This window comes from Oryctolagus cuniculus, chromosome 6 (assembly GCF_964237555.1).
Source record: "Oryctolagus cuniculus chromosome 6, mOryCun1.1, whole genome shotgun sequence".
In the NCBI taxonomy this organism is placed as follows: domain Eukaryota; kingdom Metazoa; phylum Chordata; class Mammalia; order Lagomorpha; family Leporidae; genus Oryctolagus; species Oryctolagus cuniculus.
This window is the reverse complement of record NC_091437.1, coordinates 32,983,819-33,008,425: the sequence shown is the minus strand read 5'-3', so window position 1 is coordinate 33,008,425 and position 24,607 is coordinate 32,983,819.

The window sequence follows — 24,607 nt, the reverse complement described above, 5'->3', positions numbered from 1 at the left end:
TTTCAATTTCTCCTAGAGCTAGCTCTCATCACAATTTACCTGTAATGGGAGAAGCTTCACAGAGTGGTCCATGTTGGTGAGAAAAGGGACTGTGCAATTGGCCTCACGTAGTTCTGGTCCCATTTCTACCATTCACTCACTTACCTTGGCCAAGTTACTGAAGTACTGGGTCTCAGTTTCCTCATTTGCAAAATGAACATGAATTAACACATCTTGATTGTGAAGGTTGAATGAGGTGGCTTAGCCCATTGGTATAGAATAAATGTCAGCATCTGGCATCATTAACATTTGGAGTGATGTCAGAGATAACATTAGCATTAGTATGGGTTATGGTTACACAGTAGCTAATGTGAATTCAACACTTTCTAAGTAACAGAGACCACACTAGGTGCTCCACATGCATATGGTATTTGGTCCTCAAAGTAACCCCACAAGATAGGTACTATTCCTAGGAAGAAACTTCATAATGCTCATTGGAGAATGGATTTAAAAGTAAAATTTACCTTGCTGCAAAGACACCTTAAGATTTCTGCATAGTTTTTCATAGGACTCACTTTTCATGGACTTTTATAAAAAGTCTGCATCTGAAAAGCTGATGGGGGGCTGGAGAGAGAGACAGAGACAGATCATCTCCCATCCACTAATTCACTTCCCAAATGCCCACAGCAGCCAGGGCTGGGTCAGACTGAAGCCAGGAGACAAGAATTCCATCCAGATTTCCCACATGAGTGGCAGGGAACCAACTACTTCAGCCACCACTTGCTGCTTTCCAGTGTGCTCATTAGCAGGATGCTGGAAAGGGGAGTAGAGGCAGGATTCGAACCTAAGGACTCTGATATGCAATGTGGGCATCCCAAGTAGCATGTTAATCATTGTGCCAAATGTCCATCCCTTTTCATGCACTTTAAAGTCCTCTCCTATTTTGCAGAGGGGGAAACTGAGTCTCAAGGACTAAGTAACTTGTACCACACCGCAGCTATTCAAAAGTAGAACTGTTTCTCAGATTCTGTGACCATAATACTGTGAGGGTGGTTGGGCCAGGGACATTGGATATGGGCTTTCTCTGGAGGGAACATAGTTTTCTGCATTTATGCACTCTTCATTGCCTTAAGTGACAGTCCTGGGATTCCGGATACGTCAGCTTCTGAGCCTGAATATTTGCAAGGGACAAACTTAAGGAATTACTTATCATATAGAGAGTGGAGCTACATTTTCTGTTTGCTTTATTTCTGGTTCTGCTGCTTCTCTGATTGCTAAGGGCATCACTTCTTTCTCAGATCCCCAGTTAGCTTCACTCTGTAGCTTAATGAAGTGAGTTTGTCTTCGTCTAAGCTTCTTTTTCTCTGAAGACCCATCTGTGTTCTGAAAATGGCTAAGACCCGGTGCTCTGGCTGGCAGGTCCAGAGGCGAGGAACAGAGTCTTTTTCGGGGACCTGCGCTCTTTACTAATGAAAAGGGATGCCTGCCCCATGGAGATGGGCTGAAAGTAAGTGGCTGAATCTCTTGTGGCTGACCTGTGACCCAGTCTTCTAATGCCACGTCGAGACTGAGACTCCACAGGGTCCCTAGCTCACAAACGGTGAGGGCAGGAGCCAGGCAGGGAGGAGACTCTCACATAGTCCAGAATGCTGTGCGTCCGAGGGCTCTGATTTCAGAGCAGCTTCGGAGAGGAGCTGGCCTGGGAGTTCAGCCTTTTTCTTGGTGGTTCTCTGGCCCCTGGAAAACACACAGTCCTTTGAGAATCAGCACAGAGATTTTTAAAAGACATTTCAGGGGAAGAGAGTAATATTTGAATTCTCCTTGTAGGCATGTAAACCAGAAAAATTTTTGTTAGTGGCCGTTTGCAGGAGGAATGTAGTTCGAGGATGTTTCAACCTGTTTTGTAACAAAAAGATAAGAACAATTTATCATATGCCTAGAGCAACTCTAAATATGCAGTGGCATCCTGTTATGGACTGATATTTATGTTCTCCTGGAATTTTTTATTGAAGCCCAACCCCCAGGCGTCACTATATGTGGAGATGGGGCCTTTATGGAAGTGTTTAAGGTTAAATGAGGTCATAAGGGAGGGGCTCTGATCTGATAGAGTTTGCTCTCCCTCACTGCTCCCCTCCATTCACAAAGAAGAGGTCACCGTGTGAGCACACAAGGAGAAGCTGGTCATCCACAGGCCAGGAGAACAGGCTTCAGGATGAGACCTCTCTTGCTAACACCTTGACCTTAGATTTTCAGCCTCTAGACTTGTGAGAAGTGAGTATCTGTGGCTTAAGCCCTTCAGTTTGGCCATTTTTTCAGGAAATCTAAATTGACCAATATATACCTCTCATTTTTTATTTGATTTTTAAAAGATTTGTTTATTTATTTGGAAGACAGTTACAGAGAGGAAGAGAGGCAGAGAGGCAGAGAGAGAGAGAGAGAGAGAGAGAGAGAGAGAGAGAAAGAGAGGAAAGTCCTCATTATGTTGATTTACTTCCTAAATGGCCACAACGGCTGGAGCTGAGCCCATCAGAAGCCAGGAGCTAGGAACTTTTTCCAAGTCTCTAGAGTAGGTGCAAGGGCCCAAGGATTTGAGCCATCCTCTGCTGCTTTCCCAGGCATATCAGCAGGGAAGTGGATCGGAAGTGAAGCAGGTGGGACTCAGACCCACACCCATATGGGATGCCTACACTGCAGGTGATGGCTTTACCAGTTATGCCTCAGCGCTGGTTTCTGTCCTTTTCTAAAAAGATAACTAAAAAAGGTTTGGGGCTGAACTGATTGAAATTCTTATGGATATAAGAGTCAAGAATTAATGTTGAACCTATTTATGAAAGTCACATATTACATAAAATAATAGCTTAGGAGTATTATTCTTTTTCTCTAAATGCATATTTCAGAAAATAATTTGACTTAAATTTTTCCTGTATGCCTTTGACAACATTTCTCATCTGAGAAACATCATTTTCTGAGTGACATAAGTGGTATCTCAGGGCATGTCATACTCAGTATTTTATGAATCAGTCTGTGAAGCTTTCTCTGCAAATCCTAGCCCAACCACAGGATCTGTGTGCATTAACAAAAAGAGTCAGCTTATTTGTTCATTGTATTATATATTTGCTCACCACATTGTAACCAATGACTACCTTGTTCTGAATTGATACTGAAAACACTTATCAATAATGGCACATAGCACTTGCAATTATGATGTCTTGCATGCATAAATAATTACCTGCCTGTCTTTACATTTCTTTCTTCCCTCCCTCCCTCTTCTTCCCTTCCTCTTTGCTACCTCCTTCCCCCCCCCTTTCTCTTTCTCTGTCTTCCTTTTCTCTCATTTTCTTCCTTTTTCTCCTTCTCTTTCTACCCTCCCTTCTCCTCCTCCAGCTCCTTGCTTTCTTTCAAAGCTAACATTGCTTAAAGTGGTATGGATAATCCATCTTTCTCAGATTGTACAGTGACATGAAAGACTTTGAAAAGTGTCATGCCTAATTATTCTTTCTCTGAGTAATAATTTTTGGGGAACAGTTCATCATATTTTGGCATGCTTTTAATCATTTGGGAGAGGAAAAAATGAGATATATTTGTATTATGTTATAGTATACATAAGTTAAAAGGAATGAATTCTTTGTTTCTGTGCTATTTCTCATTCTTTATGTGGTGTGTGTGTGTGTGTGTGTGTGTGTGTGAGGGAAGGAGGTAAGGAGGAAGGGAGGGAGGGAGGGAGAGAGAGAGAGAGAGACTGTGTCCCTTTAGCAGTGTATAAAATTTGGATGAGTGAAAAACCAATTGCAAAATGGTACATGCACACAAAAGCCCCTACCATAATGTAACTGCTGTTTGATGCATAGATAAATATATATATATATGTAAAAATGTAAAAGGAAGTGGGTATATACAGTTCAAAGACATGGAATTGAGGAGAGGGGAAGGTGAAGAAACTGGGAATTGGGAGAAAGACATTTTACCTTCATGTGTAATAATTTTCTTTCACTAATTTAGATAAAAGACTTGGAGCAAATATGGTAACATTTTACCACTTGTTATTTTTTGGTGGTTGGTACATGCCTTATTCTGTCCATATTTTTTTTACAGTTTTTAAATGTCCCAACACATATGAATGAATAAAATAAATGAAAAGCAGCATGGCAATTTTCTTCCCCTGGTGGAGAGACAAGCCGTATTGGAAGGAGAATAAATTGAATGTGGTTGAAAGTTTCTCCAGCAGGGCATCTTTGTGTGGTCAAATATGAGCTGGCACTAGTGCTCCTGTCCATATGGTAAATTAAGATTGCATTTGTCACCAACTGGGTTTCAGAAAGAGAAGGAAGACTGCTAAGTTGTTGATAATGCAGGAGTAAAGCAGTTTTCTGTGAACTTTGGGCTAAGAAGATACCTGCCTATGACTAGTTCTCTGCTCTGCATGGTATCTGGGTCTACCTTAGGCATTTCACATCACAGCCAAAGGCCAACTTGCTGTTCAAACAAAGGCAGGGATTATAGGGCAGAACTGGTAAACTGCTGGTCTTTGAGTATATCCATCCTAGGTGGATATTTGGATACATCTGTATCTATGCAATGATATAAATGTAGAAAGCCTGTCTAATGATTTTAAAAGGGTCTTATTTGAGAAAATGGGGATATTTTCCAACCACATCAGGCCCCCAGTTTTTGCATGGCGGAGGTCCACCCCAGGGAACTTTTTTGCTTTCGCTAAAGTCCTCCCTCCTGCACCAGCCACACTTGGGCAGTTATTGGACCTGTGGAAATCTGATCTTGCTGCCCCCATGTAAAGTAACCGTGTAACAGGCAGCAGCTAAGACTTTGCAGTAGACTGTGCAAATCTTCTACTGAATTGCTGGGCAAGCATAGAGGTTAGCTACCCATTGTGCCTAATTATAAATAAATGGTTGGAACATTTAAACATGCCACAAAAGAATGACTAGAATCTTAGCAGCCAGCAATTCTTACTTCTCTCTGGCCTGGGATTTTCCAAATGACATTCCTCATCTTAAATTTCTGTGAATTAAATGCTGTCCTTATCCATGAAGACTTCAGATTTGTCTAAATCTCCCTGTTGGCTTTGAATCTACACTCACAATAGCTAATTGTGCCCTGTGGGAAATATCTGGGTAGACTCTTGGCTGACCATGAAATGGGAACACTTTTAATGCAAGCTCTGTTCACTTACATATACTCAGGAAAGAAACAAATTAATAAATAAGGATGTGGCCAATATTAATAGACAGTAGAATAGAAACTTTACTTTTCCTGATTCATTCACCATAGTACTATGTTCTGGGTTTCCTGGGAAAAATAAAATATGAAACAGGTAATCCTATTCTATTTGAGATTTTAATTCTGACAATTCCTCATGTGCATGGATTTCAAAATGTTCTTTCCACCAAAATAAACCTGTCTTTTAATTCTGTTTTCCATTAACTTTTTAAAGGCTTCTCATGTAGACAGAATATTTCTTCTCTTTTGTGCTGTCACTGTCAGTTCAGAAGACAAAGGAAGGACTGGCTGCTTTTGAAATCACGTTGGGCAGCTCAGAGGAAATTACTTTTTTGCTGAGTAGGCTATGCCACAAATGCCCTCTTAAAGTTTTTGTCTCAGGAGCCAGGAACAATCAAAAAATGTAATACACAATAAAATAGGATAGAATTCATTTGGGAAAAATATTTTTCCTTTTTAGATATTTTCTGCTCCTAAAAGAAAAATAAACTCACTTAGTTTGTCACTTACTGGTGGGGACACATTGTAAGAAATATACTTTGAAGTGCTTTCACCATTATGTGATGACTGTAGTCCCACAAAGTTAACGCCATAGCCTACTGCACACTCAGGCTCTCTGCTATATCATCGTAGGTGTCATCTAGTGTTGACTGAAACATGTTGTAGCATATGGCTCTGGCTGGTTTTGCACAGGTGAGATATTCCAGGCTCTTAGCAAGTGCTCAAATTGATTGGAATCCTGGCCACTTGCTCACTGTTGAGATCCAAGTTTTCTCTAAATGAGAGTAGCTCAGCATTTAAATAACAGAGAACATAAGTGTGATTTGGAAACTTAATATATATCTTAATGAGTTTTGCAATAATTTCATTGGAGACATTTCTATTATAATTTTAGACTAATTCTTAAGGAGAGGCTAACCTCGCACCTCACATTTTGTTTAATTTCTTGTAATAAAAATAAATCAATCTTGAAATGGTTCAGCACTTTCAATTAATTTTAATGATCTGCTGGTCTCCACGTCATTGAATCAGAGTCCATGATTTCAGACATGAATTTGAGCTTTTTAATAAGTCCTTAAGAATCATACACAGGCTGTATTCGATTCATGGTAAAAAAAAAAATAGAGTTCCTACTCAATTGGTTTATCCTGACTGTGTCTGTGAAATGAATGTGGTTAATAAAGCCTCACTGGATGCAACTGTATGGATTCACAACAATCCTGACTGTGTCTATGAAATGAATGTGGTTAATAAAGCCGCACTGGATGCAACTGTACAGATTCACAACATTCCTGACTGTGTCTGTGAAATGAATGTGGTTAATAAAGCTGCACTGGATACAACTGTATGGATTCACAACATTAGCAATTCAGAGTGTTAACGATTGTCAGGAGGATGCCCAGGAGAGTATAAGAAGGTTGACCTTGGGGGAAATAAAGCAGTGACTGTTCTTAACATCAACTGCAACAACACAGGGGTGTATCTCACACATGCTGAGGTTTTAAACTGCACATTCAGCCTCAGTAATTTACCTATACTTATTTATTTTTCAAGATCTTATTTTTTTATTTATTTGAGAGGTAGAGCCACATACAGTGAGAGGGAGAGACAGAGAGAAAGCTGCTCCATCCACTAGTTCACTGCCCAAATGGCCACAATGGCGAAAGCTGGGCCAATCCTAAGCGAGGAGATTCTACCAGGTCTTCCCCATGGGTACAGGGGCCCAAGTGCTTGATCCATCTTCCACTGCTTTCCCAGGCCATACCAGAGTGCTGGACGGGAAGAGAACCAGCCAGGATCAGAACCAGTGCCACTGCAGGTGGAGGATTAACCTACTACACCATGGTGCTGGCCAAATGTTTATACTTTTAACCTAGGCTACTTCTTAGAATAAAACTTTGTGTGTAAGGTAGAAAATCTGTTTTTAAAATTTTTGTTTATTTATTTAATGTATTTGAGAGAGAGAAACTTCTACCCTCTGATTCATTTTCCACATGCTCACAGCAGCTGGGCTGAGCCAGACTGAACTTGGGATTTGAGAGCTAGGAGCCAGGAACTCAATCCAGGTCTCTCACATGTATGTCAGGGACCCCAGTATTTGAGCTGTTAATTATTGCCTCCCAGAGCGCGAATTATCAGGGAGTTGGAATCAGGAATGAAGCTGGCACTTAAATGCAGGGACTCTAGTATGTGGAGACCAAGTGGTGTCTTAATTTCTACATTGTAAATTAGCAGTATTTTTTACATGTCCTAAATATTGATTCAGCATGATCAAGATGTGTCTTGAATTCTGTGTGTGATGAGTAGTGATTGAATTCATTTATGAGAAGAATATTTTTCTAAGGTCCCAATGTGCAGGAGATTCTTTTTTCTTTAACTTTTATTTATTAAATATAAATTTCCAAAGTACAGCTTTTGGATTACAGTGGCTTGTTCTCCCCCGTAACTTCCTTCCCACCTGAAACCCTCCCATCTCCTGCTCCCTCTCCCACCCCATTCACATCAAAATTCATTTTCAATTATCTTTATATGCAGAAGATCAATTTAGTATATACCAAGTAAAGATTTAAACAGCTTGCACCCACACAGAAACACAAAGTACCATTTGAGTACTAGTTATACTGTTAATTCACATAGTACAACACATTAAGGACAGAGATCTCACATGGGGAGAAAGTGCACAGTGATTCCTGTTGTTGACTTAACAATTTGACACTCTTGTTTATGGCATCAGAAATCTCCCTAGGCTCTAGTCATGTGTTGCCAAGGCTATGGAAGCATTGTGAGTTCACCAACTCTGATCTTATTTAGATAAGGTCATAGTGAAAGTGGAAGTTCTCTCCTCCCTTCAGAGAAAGGTACCTCCTTCTTTGATGGCCCATTCTTTCCACTGGGATATCACTTGCAGAGACCTTTCATTTAGGTTTTTTTTTTCTTTTTTGCCAAAGTGTCTTGGCTTTCCATGCCTGAAATACTCTCATGGGCTCTTCAGCCAGATCGGAATGCCTTAAGGGCTGATTCTGAGGCCAGAGTGCTTTTTAGGACATCTGTCATTCTATGATTCTGCTGTGTATCCTGCTTCCCATGTTGGATCATTCTCTCCCTTTTTATTCTGTCAGTTAGTATTAGCAGACACTAGTCTTGTTTATGTGATCCCTTTGACTCTTAGACCTATCCTTATTGATCAACTGTGAACAGAAACTGATCACTTAGAATACTGAGGTGGCATTGGTACATGCCACCTTGATGGGATTGAAATGGAATCCCCTGGCATGTTTCTAACTCTGCCATTTGGGGCAAGTCAGCTTGAGCATGTGCCAAACTGTGTATCTTCTCCCTCTATTATTCCCACTCTTACATTTAACAGGGATCACTTTTCAGTTAAATTTAAAAACCCAAGAGTAATTGTGTGTTAATTAAAGAGTTCAACCAATAGTATTAAGTAGCACAAAAAATACTAAAATGGATAAAGTATTAAGTTGTACATCAACAGTCAGGACAAGGGCTGATCAAGTCACTGTTTCTCATAGTGTCCATTTCACTTCAACGGGTTTCCTTTTAGGTGCTCGGTTACTTGTCACTGATCAGGGAGATATGATATTTGTCCCTTTGGGACTGGCTTATTTCACTCAGCATGATGTTTTCCAGATTCCTCCATTTTGTTGCAAATGCCCAGATTTCATTGTTTTTACTACTGTATAGTATTCTATAGAGTACATATCCCATAATTTCCTTATCCAGTCTACTGTTGATGGGCATTTAGGTTGATTCCAGGTCTTAGCTATTGTGAATTGAGCTGCAATAAACATTGAGGTGCAGACAGCTCTTTTATTTGTCAATTTAATTTCCTTTGGGTAAATGCCCAAGAATGGGATGGCTGGGTTGTATGGTAGGTTATATTCATGTTTCTGAGGAATCTCCAGACTGAATTCCATAGTGGCTTTACCAGTTTGCATTCCTACCAGCAGTGGGTTAGTATCCCTTTCCCCCACATCCTTGCCAGCATCTGTTGTTGGTAGATTTCTGTATGTGAGCCATTCTTACCGGGGTGAGGTGAAACCTCATTGTGGTTTTGATTTGTGTTTCCCTGATGGCTAGTGATCCTGTACATTTTTTCACGTGTCTGTTGGCCATTTGGATTTCCTCTTTTGAAAAATGTCTATTGAGGTCCTTGGGCCAGCTCTTAAGTGGGTTGTTTGTTTTGTTTGTGTGGAGTTTCTTGATATCTTTGTAGATTCTGGTTATTAATCCTTTATCTGTTGTGTAGTTTGCAAATATTTTTTACCAGTCTGTTGGTTGCCTCTTCAATTCAGGAGATTCTTAAATCATAAACTTCAAGCCAAGTCAGATTCACGGTTCTGAGGATGACAACAGGCAATAGTTTTAGTCAAAATAAGTCACAGGAGTGCTTGTCTTCATGTGGCATCACCAGATAAGTCTTTGTGCTAAGATCTGGCTCTGGAAAACCATCATAGAGAGATGGCATGACAGTTTTAAGGTGGTAGGAATATCAGAGGTGTGGGGGAGTTAAGGGATCCACAAACATCAGGCACAGAGACCTTGTGGCCAGAGGCATGTTAAAATCAGGAATGAGTTTACCATGGAGCAAGATTTCTTGGCCTCATCACTACTGACAGTTCAGACTGGAAGCATGTTTGTTGTGGGGGATTGTCCTGTGCCTTGTCAGATGTTTAATAGAATCTGTCATCTCAACCCACTAGATGCCAATAGCAACCCTTCTCCTGATTTGCAACACTAAAAATATCTTGCGGCATTGCCAAATATTTCCCAGGGAACAAAATCCCACCTACCTGAGAACTGCTGCCACAGAGACAGCAAGACTGCCTAGATGTCAGGAAAGGAAGGTGAGGGATACTGATGGTGTGGAAACAACTGATAACCACACATATATATCTCCCCTGTCTCAAATCCAGATTTTGTGACTTCCAACTTTTGTGTTTAATTGATAGAATCTCCATTTAGATGTCTCAATGAATACTTCATTGTGTACTCATGACCTCCCATCTCCAAAATTTATTCCTTCTTTGTGTCTCCTGTGCTTTGTAAGGGCGCAGTTAGAAACCTGGGATTCACTTTTGATGCCCCTCCTCCTTTACCTCCCACATTATTCAGTCAATTAGCAAGATCCACGTGATGATTTTTATCACCAAATATATTTTGAGGCCATTTATTTCTCATCAATTGCATCACCACTGCCATGCTGGTCCAAATTAACATTCTCTTTCCGTCCTCCTCTCTCTCCCTACCTTCCTCTCTCGTTTACTTCTAGTATGGAGGCTGGAGAGGCTAAATACTTGTTTGCAGTTTCCCTTGAGCTGGGAAGTGGCCTTGAGACTTACTTCTGACCTAGGAGATGTTATGAGGGAAGAGGAGTCTTCAGAATTCTTGAAAGACATTATTTTCCTAATAGAAAGTGCAGAGAGGATAGCTTTATTCCTTGATACCTTTTAGTCACCTTGAATACAGAACTATGCGGGAGAGACCACTGGAATCCATGAAATACTTTGTGGACATTCTTGAACCACTAAACCAGTGGCCATAGCTGCTTATCTGCCGTCACACTAATATAACTCCGTGTTGTAAAAGCCACCTTCTGTTGGGTTTTCTATTCCATACAGACACTTTTCTCACTGATCCACTACACTTGACCACTCTGTGATCTTGAACAGGGTGCTAAAGGGAAGTCCTCCATTTGTTGATGTTCCCACCAATAAAATGAAGATGACTTCATAAAAAATGGGCTGACATAGTACTGTGAGGTTCAGAAAAGATAAAGCCTGACACTTAATAAGCATGCAATGGGAGTGTTTTTTTTTTATTACAAAAAATGATTCTTTGGCATTTTTAGGTCCCAGCTAGACCTGTGCATGTGCCTTTTATGAAGATGATTGCAACACAAACAGCAGATGGGAAACTGCTCCTGTGTTCTCAGGAAGACGGGCACATGTGCTACTGTTAGTGATAACTTGCACTAAACGAACTGTCAGGAGCACAGTTAGAGGCTGCAGCAGTTGCCCTTTTGAATCAAGGGTCACAGGGCTGAAATTGCCTTTGAGTTTACAGGCTCCTGGTGTTATCGCCAGCCTGTATCATGCTCCACATGCCCCAGCCTGCTTACTTTGCCTTGATTCCAGGTGTCTGTGAAGCATCTTGCCTCTTGACCCATCTGGCATATTTCATGTGGAGCAGCTGCCTTCCTAAACTGGGCATCTGATGGCTGGGTATAAGGGAACATGTCCTCTAATCAAGTTAGAAGCTTGAACTGAGCAAGAGAGAAGACTTTACAAAGGGCATCTATAACCTCAGGCTAAAGATTAGATGTCAGGCCACCTACAGTGTTCCTAGTTTAATTTGTGAGGCTTTCCTCAGCATGCCCAGAAAAAGAATATCCGATAGGTAGGGAGCGAAAAGATAGAAAAGAAAATATGTGGCATTGGCTTGCAGTAGACTGCCGATTTATCAGCTGTTCCAGGGAATAGCTGGCTGCACCTCTGCATTGCCTCCAGCCTTTTGAAATTATTTTTAGCCATGGGTGAGAGGGATTCTTTCTCCCTCCCTCTCACACCGCATGTAATGCTGGAAAGTGATCAAGCATGTGGCCAGAGCCAAGAATTGCATGGACAGTGTTTCTGAATAAGACCCAGGCCAAAAGGCAGCCTTCTCTGAGGCATCTTGCTGCAGGCCATGGGCAGGGCCTCTGTGATTTGGGGGATGAGAAAAAACCTGGAGTCTAGTATAAGGCTGTCTGGTTCTATTAAAAATCAATGTCAAGGGGAGAAAAAATTTCCATTTAATATTTTATATTGCAGGAATGTATTTAAGGATTCTGGGGGAAAGGAGAGTGAGGGAAGGGCAAGGAGAGGAAGGATAATGCTTTCATGCATGGCAGGCAGATCAAGTTCATGGGGTTATATAGATGGACACATGTCAAAAGCATTCTTTTTTAAAGGAGATTATTATTTATTGAGTTTTGAGTGTGAGCTGGTGATAGTATAGCTATTTTATGTAGAGTTTTTATTCCATTGAAAATAACCATGTGAGTTGGGTGATAATTTCTTTAATGGACAAATGATGTTTAGAGGAGATATGTAGTTGGTGCAGAGTTGTGAAAGTCATATATGGCTTCACACCGTGTGATACAGTTACTGAACTATGAGAGCAGATGCATTTTACTGAGCACCCACTTTGGGCCCTGAACTTTACAAGCATGATCTCAATCACACCAAGGGTTGGATTTTCATATCTCAAAATTAGCAGTGAAGAAATGAAAATTCTGAGAAGCTGAGTGAGTTGGTTGAGTCATGTTGGACAAGATGCTTGATGTGTGATAACCTCCATTTCCTCAACAGTAAAAGGAAGGAAGTAGAATCTTCTTTGCGGTGCTATTTGGTTTTCAAGGATAAAATAAAGGGGGATGCAGAGAAGCAAAAGTTGGGTTTTTCTGTTCTGAGAGCCCAGGAACACCAGTGTCGCTGGGGAAATGACGAGCACAATGATGACTGTGCACTTTGTAAGTCGTTATTACTTAGGGTCCTGGCAGAGCTCCTTTTTCAGAGATTGCAAAATGGAAGGACACAGTGGCCCCTGCCCTGACCCTTTGCTGGAGCTGCCTGGATAATGGGTGTTCAGACACGTGAACTTTTCTGCCATTGTGCAGGGCAACCTGGGTGACCCTGGCTCTCTGAAAAGCCAGCTAGAATGCCAAGGCAAAAATAAAAGCATCTTGTCGTACAGTTTGTTGAGAGCAAGAGATGGGAAAGCAGGCTGATGCCGTTTTATTCATGGCTCTGCCACTTGTAAACTGTAGTATGAGTACTTAATCTCATGATCAGCATGGTAAGTCTGTTGTGAGGTTTTGAGGAGAAGGTGTGCGTGGCATGCTAAGTATAATGACTGGCTCAGAGGATGTATTCAACACATGGTCATTGCTGTTGGAGTTGTCAGCTCATGTCAGAGATATTCAGAGCCAATTTTCCTGTGACATGCACTTAATTTTTCCAGTGCAGGATAGAAAAAGGGTGGTCATCTATTATCTCTTGCATGGCCCATCTTAATTAAAAAACTGAATTCTAGTGTTTGACTTGGACACAGCAATCCTCATGTAAGATATTTATTTACTTTATTTAAGAGGCAAAAGAGAGAGAGACATGAAGTATTTCTCCTTCCTCTCATTTTGGTTGGCTCTCTTGCCTCCTTCAAGCATTCTGAATACATTTTGTGCAGCCTTCTAAATTTTTTCTAAGAATATACACGTTTATGCCCATTTGTTTATTTTTATTTCAAACAGTACTGAAAATGTCAATATATCATATGTATGTTTCTGTGTAGCATCTATATCTATTTATATCTATTTGTGCAAGAGTAGCTGTAGCGTTGAGTCCTAGGAAGAGCTTTTCATAACCAAAATGATATGCTTTTTAAACTTGGGTGGAAATGTTTAATGCCTCTTAGGAAAATACCTAGACTTAAACTGTCTATAAATAATAAGTGACTCTTTTTATACTCTGGCATTAATAAACTAAGTTTTGGTCATCTTTGTATAAATACGAAGATTGACGATAAAATAAAGCCAATATTAATGGGAGGTAAGTTTTAAAATAAGAAAATTAGCTATATGTTGACTAGGAGAATTGACTATAGAGTGCATTCTTGTCCTTTGCTTAATTTATACTTCTACCAAAATGGGCCTGTTAAGTTCATTTTTTACCTACCTCATAGAAACAATTTATAATACAGTTTTTTGAGCAAGCAGGCTAAGAAATAATGGGCACAGAATGTTCTAAAAAGCAAAACAAGGTCTCAGTGAGATGGCATGTCCCCCAAAATTGAATTTTGTTAGGATCTAAAGGAAAAGTTTGATCATATCAAGTAAGATTAATTTGGAGGCAATATTATGCATGAAGCAGTGTGTAGTGGGAAAGGAATCCAGTAAAATAGAGATCATTGCGTCTTTCAGCACAGGACATCCTACTCAGACCAATTGGGCAACACAAATGAGGAGTGCTCAAATTGAAAAGGAGGAAGTGAAATTGTTCTTGTTTGCAGATGACATTATCTTAAGAAGAAAAACCTAATAACTTCCTCATAAAATGTATAAACAAATTCAGTAAAGTGACAGGATAGAATGTCAATGCAGAAAAAAAATCAGTAGTGTTTCTGTATACCAATAGTGAACCACCTGAAAAAGAAATCAAGGAGGCAATACTATTTCCAATAACTACAAGAAGAAAAAAAGACCTAAGAAGTGAAAAATACAATGAAAACCATAAAACACTGATGACTGAAGTGGGAGAAGACACACACACAATGGAAATCCTATGTTCATGGATTTTGAAAGAATGATTATTGTTAAAATGTCCATACTACCAAGCAGTCTACAGTCTCAATCCAATTACTATCAAAATTCCAATGGGATTCTTCATATAAAAGAACAACAGTCCTTAAATTTGTATGGAAACACAAAAGATCCTGAATAGCCAGAGAAATTTTGAGAAAAAAAATAACAAATCTGGAGCCATCATACCACCTAACTTGAAAACATATTACAAAATTATAGTAAAAAATTCATGCCTACTCTGACTGCTTGAAAAAAAGCTGGGCCTTGCAAAGTCACAGCTGACTTATAGACTCATGCAGACAGAAATTCAAGAGGTGTGTTGTGGTATGTATGTGTGGGGCTGGCTTTTTATGCAACGTAGTTGATAGAAAGTGCAGAAACTCTGAAATGGGAATAAACTTGGAATCCTGTGGGACCAGAAACAAGGCTTTTTATGCAACGTAGTTGATAGAAAGTGCAGAAACTCTGAAATGGGAATAAACTTGGAATCCTGTGGGACCAGAAACAAGGCACTGTGACAAGCAGGGTGAGTGAGAGGGCACTCAGTACTTTAGGTGATAGAGGAAAGGGCCAGGCCAGGTGAGGACTTGTAGTCATGTCACAACATCCACGTTTTTTTAAAATTCTAGTAAGAATATGATCTCTATGCTTTTAATAACATATAAAGTTTGGAACACAGTACTGTTAGTTATTGGTTCAGTGTTGTATAACAGATTTCTAGAAATCTATTAGCAACTTCCCATTTCCTTCTTTTCCCAGCCCCAAGCATACTGTCTTCAAAGTATATCCATTGTTGCATATTGCAGGGTTTATTTTTCTTAAGGCTGAGTTATACATGCAGGTATGTGTAAATATACACACAGGCACACACATATATAAGTGTATGTGTGTATTTACAATACTTCCTTTATCCTTTCTTCTACTGAGGGACACGTCTTGGGTATTGTGAATAGAATTGCAATGAATGTGATTCACTTTTCAGCCCTTCTTAATTAATATACAGGAGTGGGATTGGAAGATCATATGGTAGCTCTTCCATTTTATTCCAAGTGTAAGGATTTCAAGCAGGAAAGTCATGTTCTGATTTACATTTTGAAAAGATCAACTCAAATGCTGTGTTGAGAATATGATAGGGGTTGTCAAGAACAAAAAATATGGAAGACCTGGGTTGGGGTTCTGGATCTCAGATTTGGCCTGCTTGGCCTGCTTCAGCACCAGTCATTGTGGACTACTGGGAAGTGAACCAATAGATAATGATTAATTTTCTGGTTCTCTGCCTCTCAAATAAATAAAAATTAAAAGTTGCAAAAGCAACAAATAAAAAGAAGACCAGGTAATAGGTTATCTAGAAAAAAGATGACCACCATTCATATTTATCTTGATTTTTCACTGTTAAGAGTATCTAGAAAAGTAGGAAAATGGTAGATGAAGTCCAATCCAGACTTTCCCTACAATTTGTTTTCTCACAAGGCCATAGCTGCCAGAAGAGTCCTTTTTCTATTTTGTACAAAGGCTCTACATGAACTAATGGTGTTCTTGGCATTGATATTGGCCTGCCCTGGGGAAATTTGGTTTACCTCTTCTCTTCTGGCTAATTAGTGGAGAGTGATAATCAAAGTAAATCTACTGAAGCAAGAAGGGAAATACGTTAAGATTGAGTGCATCATATGTATAGAGCTAGTGTGTTGCAAAGATAGACTTTTACAGTTGTATATGCTTAGAAACATTCTGTATATTACGTTATTGAAAGAGATCATTTGAAATGAATGGTTTTGGTAGAATATGATGTTACTGCTTACATTCATCAAGAGAGAGGCCAGGTAGGGCCAGAGACTGCAGAGACCTCCCATTCTTGTGTCTAAAATATGAGTCAAACACCAACACATTGAGGTTAACCATTTGAAGGAAGACTAGGTGGTTCTTAGCTGGTCACTTCCAGTAGATAAGGTTAAAAGTACCCTATTAAGTTATAAAATAATTAGATCATCCATATGCAAATGAGATAAACTGTATTTAAGAGTAGAATGAAATGTATGAACAGAGGCACCTGCTCATTTCAGGAGACTTTAAATGGAACATTGAAAGGGTAATGAGAGGACAACAAGTAAGTTGAGATGAGGAAAGGCTCAGTTACTACATAAAAAGGATGTACTAAGCCACTGTGTTTGGATGTATTACCTATAGCAGTTGTTGTACCAGACAAATGTGCCAAGTATTTTTTTCTCTACATTACCTTACCCATCCTGCTACTTTTTATCTGCAGACTAAATGAAATTTCAGAGAATACATTACAATCTTACCTTAAAAAATAAAATACTCCAGGAAATGTCACGTGTTCTCTTTGCAATGAAGAGAATATTAACAAGATTATTGAGTATTACCATGGGCCAGTTACTGGCTTAAGTCCTTTGTATAACTTGTGTGCCTTCATCTTCATATCAAATTGTGGTATAGAGCTTTCAGTGGTTCCATCTTAAAGATGGAGAAATGGAGGTTGGGTGAGGTTAGGTTGATCTGGGTGGAGTAACAGCCAGGTTATGTCCTGATAGTGGGTGCTGTTGCCATGGTAACATGTTGCCACTCAGGTTCTCGATTTTTGGCTCCTCTCGGCGACATTATAGTCCAGCAGTGCAAAACATTGCTTCTACAGTTTGCCTGTCTAGATTTTAATTCTGATTTCACTACTTGGACAAACCAGGAAAGACTCACCTTCTTCGTTTCAAAGATGGAAAACAAACTTAGCAAAATGCCTGATACAATGTAAATGGCAGGTAATTTTTCTTCTTATTTTTCACCATGTGCAGTGAAGTTCCCAGATGCTTGTTTCTTTTTTTCTATCTTCTTCTTCGGAAACATCAGATAATTTTTGAGAGACGTTGATTTCAAGGTAGAAGCTAAATCCATGGCACGTTCCCCAAAGTAGCACAATATATCATGATCTTATAAAATTTCAGTGCAAACCACCATGTTAAAAGCTGTCAAGTGGTGTAAGAAAGACATTTTTTCTGAATTCATTAATTTCTAAATTGATTTGGGCATACAAACAATTAATGTGGTGACTTGGTGCCCAGGATCAGAAAATTCAAACCTTGGCCCATTATGCTTTTGCCTTAGTCAACCCTCCTAGATTCTGTGTCTTAGTTTTCTTATCTTTTGATGAGAACAGTTACTTTATTATCATCATAACTGTTCTTTATAAGGTCAGTACCTCCTGATGCATGTTTTTCTGTGGGATACAAATTTGTTTCTGTGTTTATTTAATCACCATTGTTACAGTGTGTGCCTTTTCATTATATGTGGCTTTAAATTGTAGAATTCAATAGATGAGGTGAGGCCGGCGCCATGGCTTACTTGGTTAATCCTCTGCCTGCGGCGCCGGCACCCCGGGTTCTAGTTCCAGTTGGGGAGCCGGATTCTGTCCTGGTTGCCCCTCTTCCAGTCCAGCTCTCTGCTGTGGTCTGGGAAGGCGGTGGAGGATGGCCCAAGTGCTTGGGCCCTGCAGCTGCATGGGAGACCAGGAGGAAGCACCTGGCTCCTGGCTTCAGATCGTTGCAGCGCACCAGCCATAGCGGCCATTTAGGGGGTGAACCAATGGAAGGAAGACCTTTCTTTCTGTCTCTCTCTCTCACTGTCTAACTCTGCCTGTCCAAAAATAAAATAAAATAAAATAAAAATAAATGAGGTGGGGATACATAGGAATACAGCAAAACATATCACAATTGCTTAGAAGATTAAATGAGGCACTTAACTTATGAAAGCAGAAAATATTACATCAGTGGCATAATCATCACTCTTATTGGAGCATTCAAACATGAGGCAAGGGGAGAGTAGGGTTCTATGATATGCCCTCTGCTGAGGGCTGTTGCTGCTAAATTCCCAGCTTTGGTGACCCCTCAACCTCAGTGCCTTGGGGATCTTCTCCCAGCCTTCTTCTCTGTCACTTCTAGAGGCTATTTCCAGACACAAGGGAATTAAAGCCATTTTAAAGGTGTGTGCTCACAGGGCTGGCACTATGGCATAGCGGTAAAGCCACAGCCTGATGTGCTAGCATCCCATATGACCTATCCCATTTGGGTGCTGGTTCGAGTCCCAGCTGCTCCACTTCTGATCCATCTCTCTGCTATAGCCTGGAAAAGCAGTAGGAGATGGCCCAAGTCCTTGGGCCCCTGCATGGGAGACCTAGAGGAAGCTCCTGGCTTCAGATCGGCACAGCCTGGACATTGCGGCCAATTGGGAAGTGAACCAGTGGATGGAAGACCTCTCTCTGCCTCTCCTTCACTCGTGTAACTCTGACTTTCAAATAAATAAATTTTTAAAAAAAGTAAAAATGTGTACTCTGAGTTATACAACCCAGCCATACCACTCCTTGGAATTTACCCAAAGGAAATGAAATTGGCAAACAAGCAAGCTGTCTGCACATTAATGTTTATTGCAACTCAATTCACAATAGCTAAGACCTGGAACCAACCCAAATGCCCATCAACAGTAGACTGGATAAAGAAATTATGGGACATGTACTCTACAGAATACAATACAGAAGTAAAAAAACAATGAAATCCGGTCATTTGCAACAAGATGGAGGAATCTGGAAAACATTATGCTGAGTGAATCAAGCCAGTCCCAAAGGGACAAATATCATATGTTCTCCCTGATTGGCAACAACTAACTGAGCACCAAAGGGGAAACCTGTTGAAGTGAAATGGACATTGTGAGAAACAGTGACTTGATCAGCTCTTGTCCTGACTGTTGATGTACAATGTAATACTTTATCCATTTAAGTATTTTTTCTTTGTTTTGTTCTAGTACCATTGGTTGAACTCTGTGATTAACACACGATTATTCTTAGGTGTTTAAATTTTATCTGAAAAGTGATCTCTGTTAAATATAAGAGTGGGAATAAGAGGGGGAGGAGATATACAATTTGGGACATGCTCAAACGGACTTGCCACAAATGTTAGCGTTAGAATCGTGCCAGGGGATTCCAATACAATCCCATCAAGATGGCATGTACCAATGCCATCTCACTAGTCCAAGTGATCAATTTCTGTTCACAATAGATCACACTGATAGGTCTAAGAGTCAAAGGGATCACACAAACAAGACTAGTGTCTGCTAATACTAACTGATAGAATCAAAAGGGAGAGAATGATCCATCATGGGAAGCGGGATACACAGCAGACTCATAGAATGGCAGATGTCCTAAACAGCATTCTGGCCTCAGAATCAGCCCTTAAGGCATTCGGATGTGGTTGAAGAGCCCATGAGAGTATTTTAGGCATGGAAAGCCACGACACTCTGGGAAAAAATTAAAAAAAAGAGGACCTAAATGAAAGATCTCTGCGAGTGAGCTCCCAGTGGAAAGAACGGGGCCATCAAAGAAGGAGGTACCTTTCTCTGAAGGGAGGAGAGAACTTCCACTTTGACTATGACCCTGTCAGAATAAGATTGAAGTCAGAGAACTCACAATGCTTCCATAGCCTTGGCAACTCATGACTAGAGCCTAGGGAGATTACTAACGCCATACACAGGAGTGTCAGATTGTTAAGTCAACAACAGGAGTCACTGTGTACTTACTTCTCATGTGGGATCTGTCCTTAATGTGTTGTCCAATGTGAAGTAATGCTATAACTAGTACTGAAACAGTATTTTACACTTTGTGTTTCTGTGTGGGTGCAAACTGATGAAATCTTTACTTAATATATGCTAAATCAATCTTCTGTATTTAAAGATAATTGAAAATGAATCTTGATGTGAATGGAATGGGAGAGGGAGCGGGAGGTGGGAGGGGTGGGAGTGGGAGGGAATTATGGGGGGGGGAAGCCATTGTATTCCATAAACTGTACTTTGGAAATTTATATTTACTAAATAAAAAAAAAGTGAAAAAAAATGTACTCTGAGTCATATCTGCCTTTCCTTCAGAGGAAGATCAGAGTGAGTCTTGGGATCCTACCAGTTCGCCTATCTCTCAGCTAGATTCCATTTATTCTTATTAGTGATATCTCTACAAATATGGCAGAAATAAAACCTTCAAGGGTCAGAGCTGCAAAATTATTAATTTGCTTCTTTGCATCACTGTTAGAGAGCACAGCCATGGCTACTGGAGACCTGCTGGTGCTGGTTATCAATTAATGAGCTAATTAATGTGCTCATTAATTCATTTTACTGCTATCATATGGCTGCTGTATCAGGTACTGGACTAAGTTTCATGAAGGCAAAATAGATGAATGAGACTCGGTCTCTGCCCTTTAAAATCTGGATATTTAGTTGGGGAAAAATGCATGAATGCAAAGAATTTTAATTCAAGTTAGCCTAAATGAGTAATTTATATGTGGCAGGATAAAATTTGCTTACCTTTAACCTCACAGTGGTTACAATACTTCTTCCCCTTTCATATAGCCTCCTATTATCTGTAGGTTAATTTCTCTCCTTCCATTCTCAGGAGAGCCTATCTCTGCCAGAAAGATTCTGGTCTATCCGTGTGTGTGTGTGTGTGGAAGGGAGAGGGAGAGAAACAGTCATATCAGTAGATGCACAAAATCAAGCAAACAAATAAGGAAGAAAGACTAATTGGAAAAGTTTAAATCTTATTTGCATAATAAAGACAGATGAGAAGGAAGAGGGTAGTAAAGAGTTGGGGTGAAATTGGAAAAGTGTTTCATGATGGATAGGGTGGTAGATGGTTGGGGGCTCCATTGAATATAGAGTACAAGAGACTTTCTTGCCTATTAGGGCTGCACATTTCCAAAAGTAGCACCACTCTGGGATTGAATTACTGGAGTCATGGTCTTCAGAGGGTTGTGGACTTGAGGTCTCACCTGAGCTCAGAGGAGGCTGAGAGCTGCTGCAAGAGGAGTGGGCAGGGTAACTGTCATGCAGTAGGCTAGGCTGTAGAATTGGTTAGTGAAGAATGGATAGATTGTGATATGTAGTAAAGAAAGAGTAGGTAGAGACGCTATGTTCTGGCCAGGGAGCAACTTTTATTTATTTTTAAGATTTATTTATTTGAAAGAGTTACACAGAGAGAGGAGAGGCAGAGACAGACACACACACACACACACACACACACACAGAGGCACAAAGAGAGAGAGAGAGAGAGAGAGAGAGAGGTCTTCCATCTGATGCTTCACTCCCCAATTGGGTGCAACAGCCAATCTGAAGCCAGGAGCCAGGAGCTTCTTGCAGGGGCCCAAGACTTGGGCCATCTTGACTGCTTTCCCAGGCCATAGCAGACAGCAGGATTGGAAATGGAGTAGCCGGGTCTCGAACTGGCACCCATATGGGATGCCGGTGCTTCAGTCCAGAGCATTAACCTGCTGTGCCACAGCGCTGGCCCCAGGGAGCAGCTTTTAAAAGAAGGTGGAGCAGCAGAGTGGAGCAAGGTCTTTAGGACACACTGTTGCATACTTGCAAATAAAGCCTGGGCTTTATAGAGTGGCAATGAAATAAGAGCAGAAAAAGCTTCTTGAGGTCAGAATGCAGTGACCTAGCCCATACTACATTTTGTCATGATGCTTCCTGTCTCAGCCCCATTGATGGGATCACTGTGGCTATTAGCTTGTCTTTTTATGGCTGTGAGAAAGAGATATACACAGATTAAGGGAAATGACTTTGCTCCGCCAGGTATGGGCCTGTTGGAAGGGTGTTTCTAGGAAATCACTTAGTGCTGCAGCAGCAGGTGCGTCTCCCCTCTTCCTGCCTCTCTGAATGTGTCAGGCATGTGACCTGTGCTCTGCCACTCAGAGTGTTGTAACCTGAACGAATGACCCAAGGACAGCAGGAGTTGGAGATGCATTACGGCAGCAGCAGTGCTAGTGCCTTAGAGCAGCTGTGGGATTGCCCACTGTGTAGCTGTGCTAGCTGCTAGGCCGTTGTCCTCCTGCTTGGACCTCCAGACTCCACGTCGTCCTTTCTGCTCTGGTCTCTACTGCTCCAGCTGCTCTTCCTTCTCTCTCCTGCCCTGAAAACTTTCTGAAGAATCATGCTAATCTTAAGTTAATTCAAATCAGCGTCTCTTACTTGCAGTCAAGAACTTTATGACCCTGGAACTAAAAGCTCTCTTCTATTCTGTGAGCAGAGATACGTCAGCTCCAAGATGAGGTTCCCGAGAAAGCCTTTCCTTACATACATCTCAGAATGTTCAGTAGGCCTCAAACTTCTACCCTTTGCAGCTATTTTTCTTGTCTTTTTAAAGATTTATTTATTTACTTGAGAGGCAGAGAGAGAGAGAGAGAGACAGAGAGAGACAGAGACCCAACTCCCCAGAGGTCTGCAATGGCCAGAGCTGTGCCGATCCGAAGCCAGGAGCTTCCTGTGGGTCTCCCACATGGATGCAGGGGCCCAAGGACTTGGACCATCTTCTTCTGCTTTCCTAGGCCACAGCAGAGAGCTGGATCAGAAGTGGAGCAGCTGGGACTAGAACCCATGCCCATATGGGATGCCGGCACTGCAAGTCTGGGGCTTTAACCCACTGTGCCACAGTGATGGCCCCGCAGCTATTTTTCTGTCTTGCACCTAAGCTCTCTGAGAGCAACAGCAAGATAATTACTGCACTTTTTCAAATATCACCATGGGAAGCACTGGGAGGTTAACAGCCTACCAGTTCTTAATCCAAGGTTAAAACCAAGTGTCTAGTTGACAGGAGGGGACGTGCCCAAAGTTCAGCTTCTGAAATTTCCCATTTGTGGTGTAAAAGCACAAAGCCCTTGTTGCTGTGCCTTTAAAGTAATTAATCTCCCTCATTCTGTGGAAAATGGCAGGGGAATCCATCTCTGATGTTCTTTTGTTACAGGGTCAGAAGTTTACACATGTTTCCTTTAGCAGTTTTGTTTTCCCTATAACCCAGAAGGTGCTTGATGATCTCTTAGCTTTGTTGTTAATTTATCTGCCCCTGCGAAGAGTGACCACAGCTTTCCTCAGAATCTGCATACTTCAGGACACAAAAGCAAAGAGCTAATGAGAACTCTTTGTTTCAGCTCCTCCAGTATAGGTACCTGACCTGTGGCTGTTGGCTCTACCCTACTCTATCCAGAGGAAAATGAGGTCTTTGGAAAATGTTGAGACTTTATCTTCTCTAATTATTTACCCATTTTTACTTCCTGATGTTGAAATGATGCTCATTCAAAATATTGTGAGCATGCAGAAGAAAAACATGCATCGTTCTATCACTTAGAAGTGACCATTTGTGATACTCCTCTAGTCTTTTTTGTACACATATGGGCATAAAATTCAGAAACATGTGCAGTTCTGTATATAACATACTTGAAAAATAATTTCCTTGTGGAGGCTGGTGTTGTGGCACAGTGGGTTAAAATGCCACCTGTGACACTGGCATCCCATCTAGGCGTTGCCTGGGGTTTCGGCTGATAAACTTCCAATTCAGCTCCCTGCTAATGAGCCTGGAAAATCAGGGGAAGATGACCAAATGCTTGGGCCATTGCACCCTCATGGGAGATCTGGATGAAGATACTGGCTTTGGCCTGGTCCAGGTATGTCCCGTCCCGCGGGACAGCAACTGGGGCCGAGCACCTAGAAGGAGAAATGAAAGGGACAGGAGACACAAAGATGGCAGCAAGACAGGTGCCGATCAAGCTGCGACTTTATTTTTCAACCACACACTTATATATCATCGAGGCAGGGTATCGGGAGGGGGAAGGAGGGGGGGCTTATCTTGTAGCTGCAATGCTAGTGCAAGTAGGGGAAAGGTTACAAGGCCTTAAGGCACAAGGTCACACAAGGTTGCATTATCAGTACTATCAGGTCTGGCTTGTCCAGCCCTGTCTCTCAACTAAGAGGTCACATGCTGCGTGGTCCCCGACATATCCCCCTTTCTTATCAATTAAACAGAAATGGCTACCGGTTAGGCCAAGCATGATGAGCGAGCAGTGCCTGTCTTAGGAATCGACCCGGGGCTCCATCACCTCTTACCCGTCATTGGATATCCTTGCCAGTCCCCAAGGACTCCTGTCTTAGGTGGGTGAGGTTCCGGGAAGGTGCCCGTCATTGGCTTACTGCTCGTTTTATTGATAGGCCTGGGGC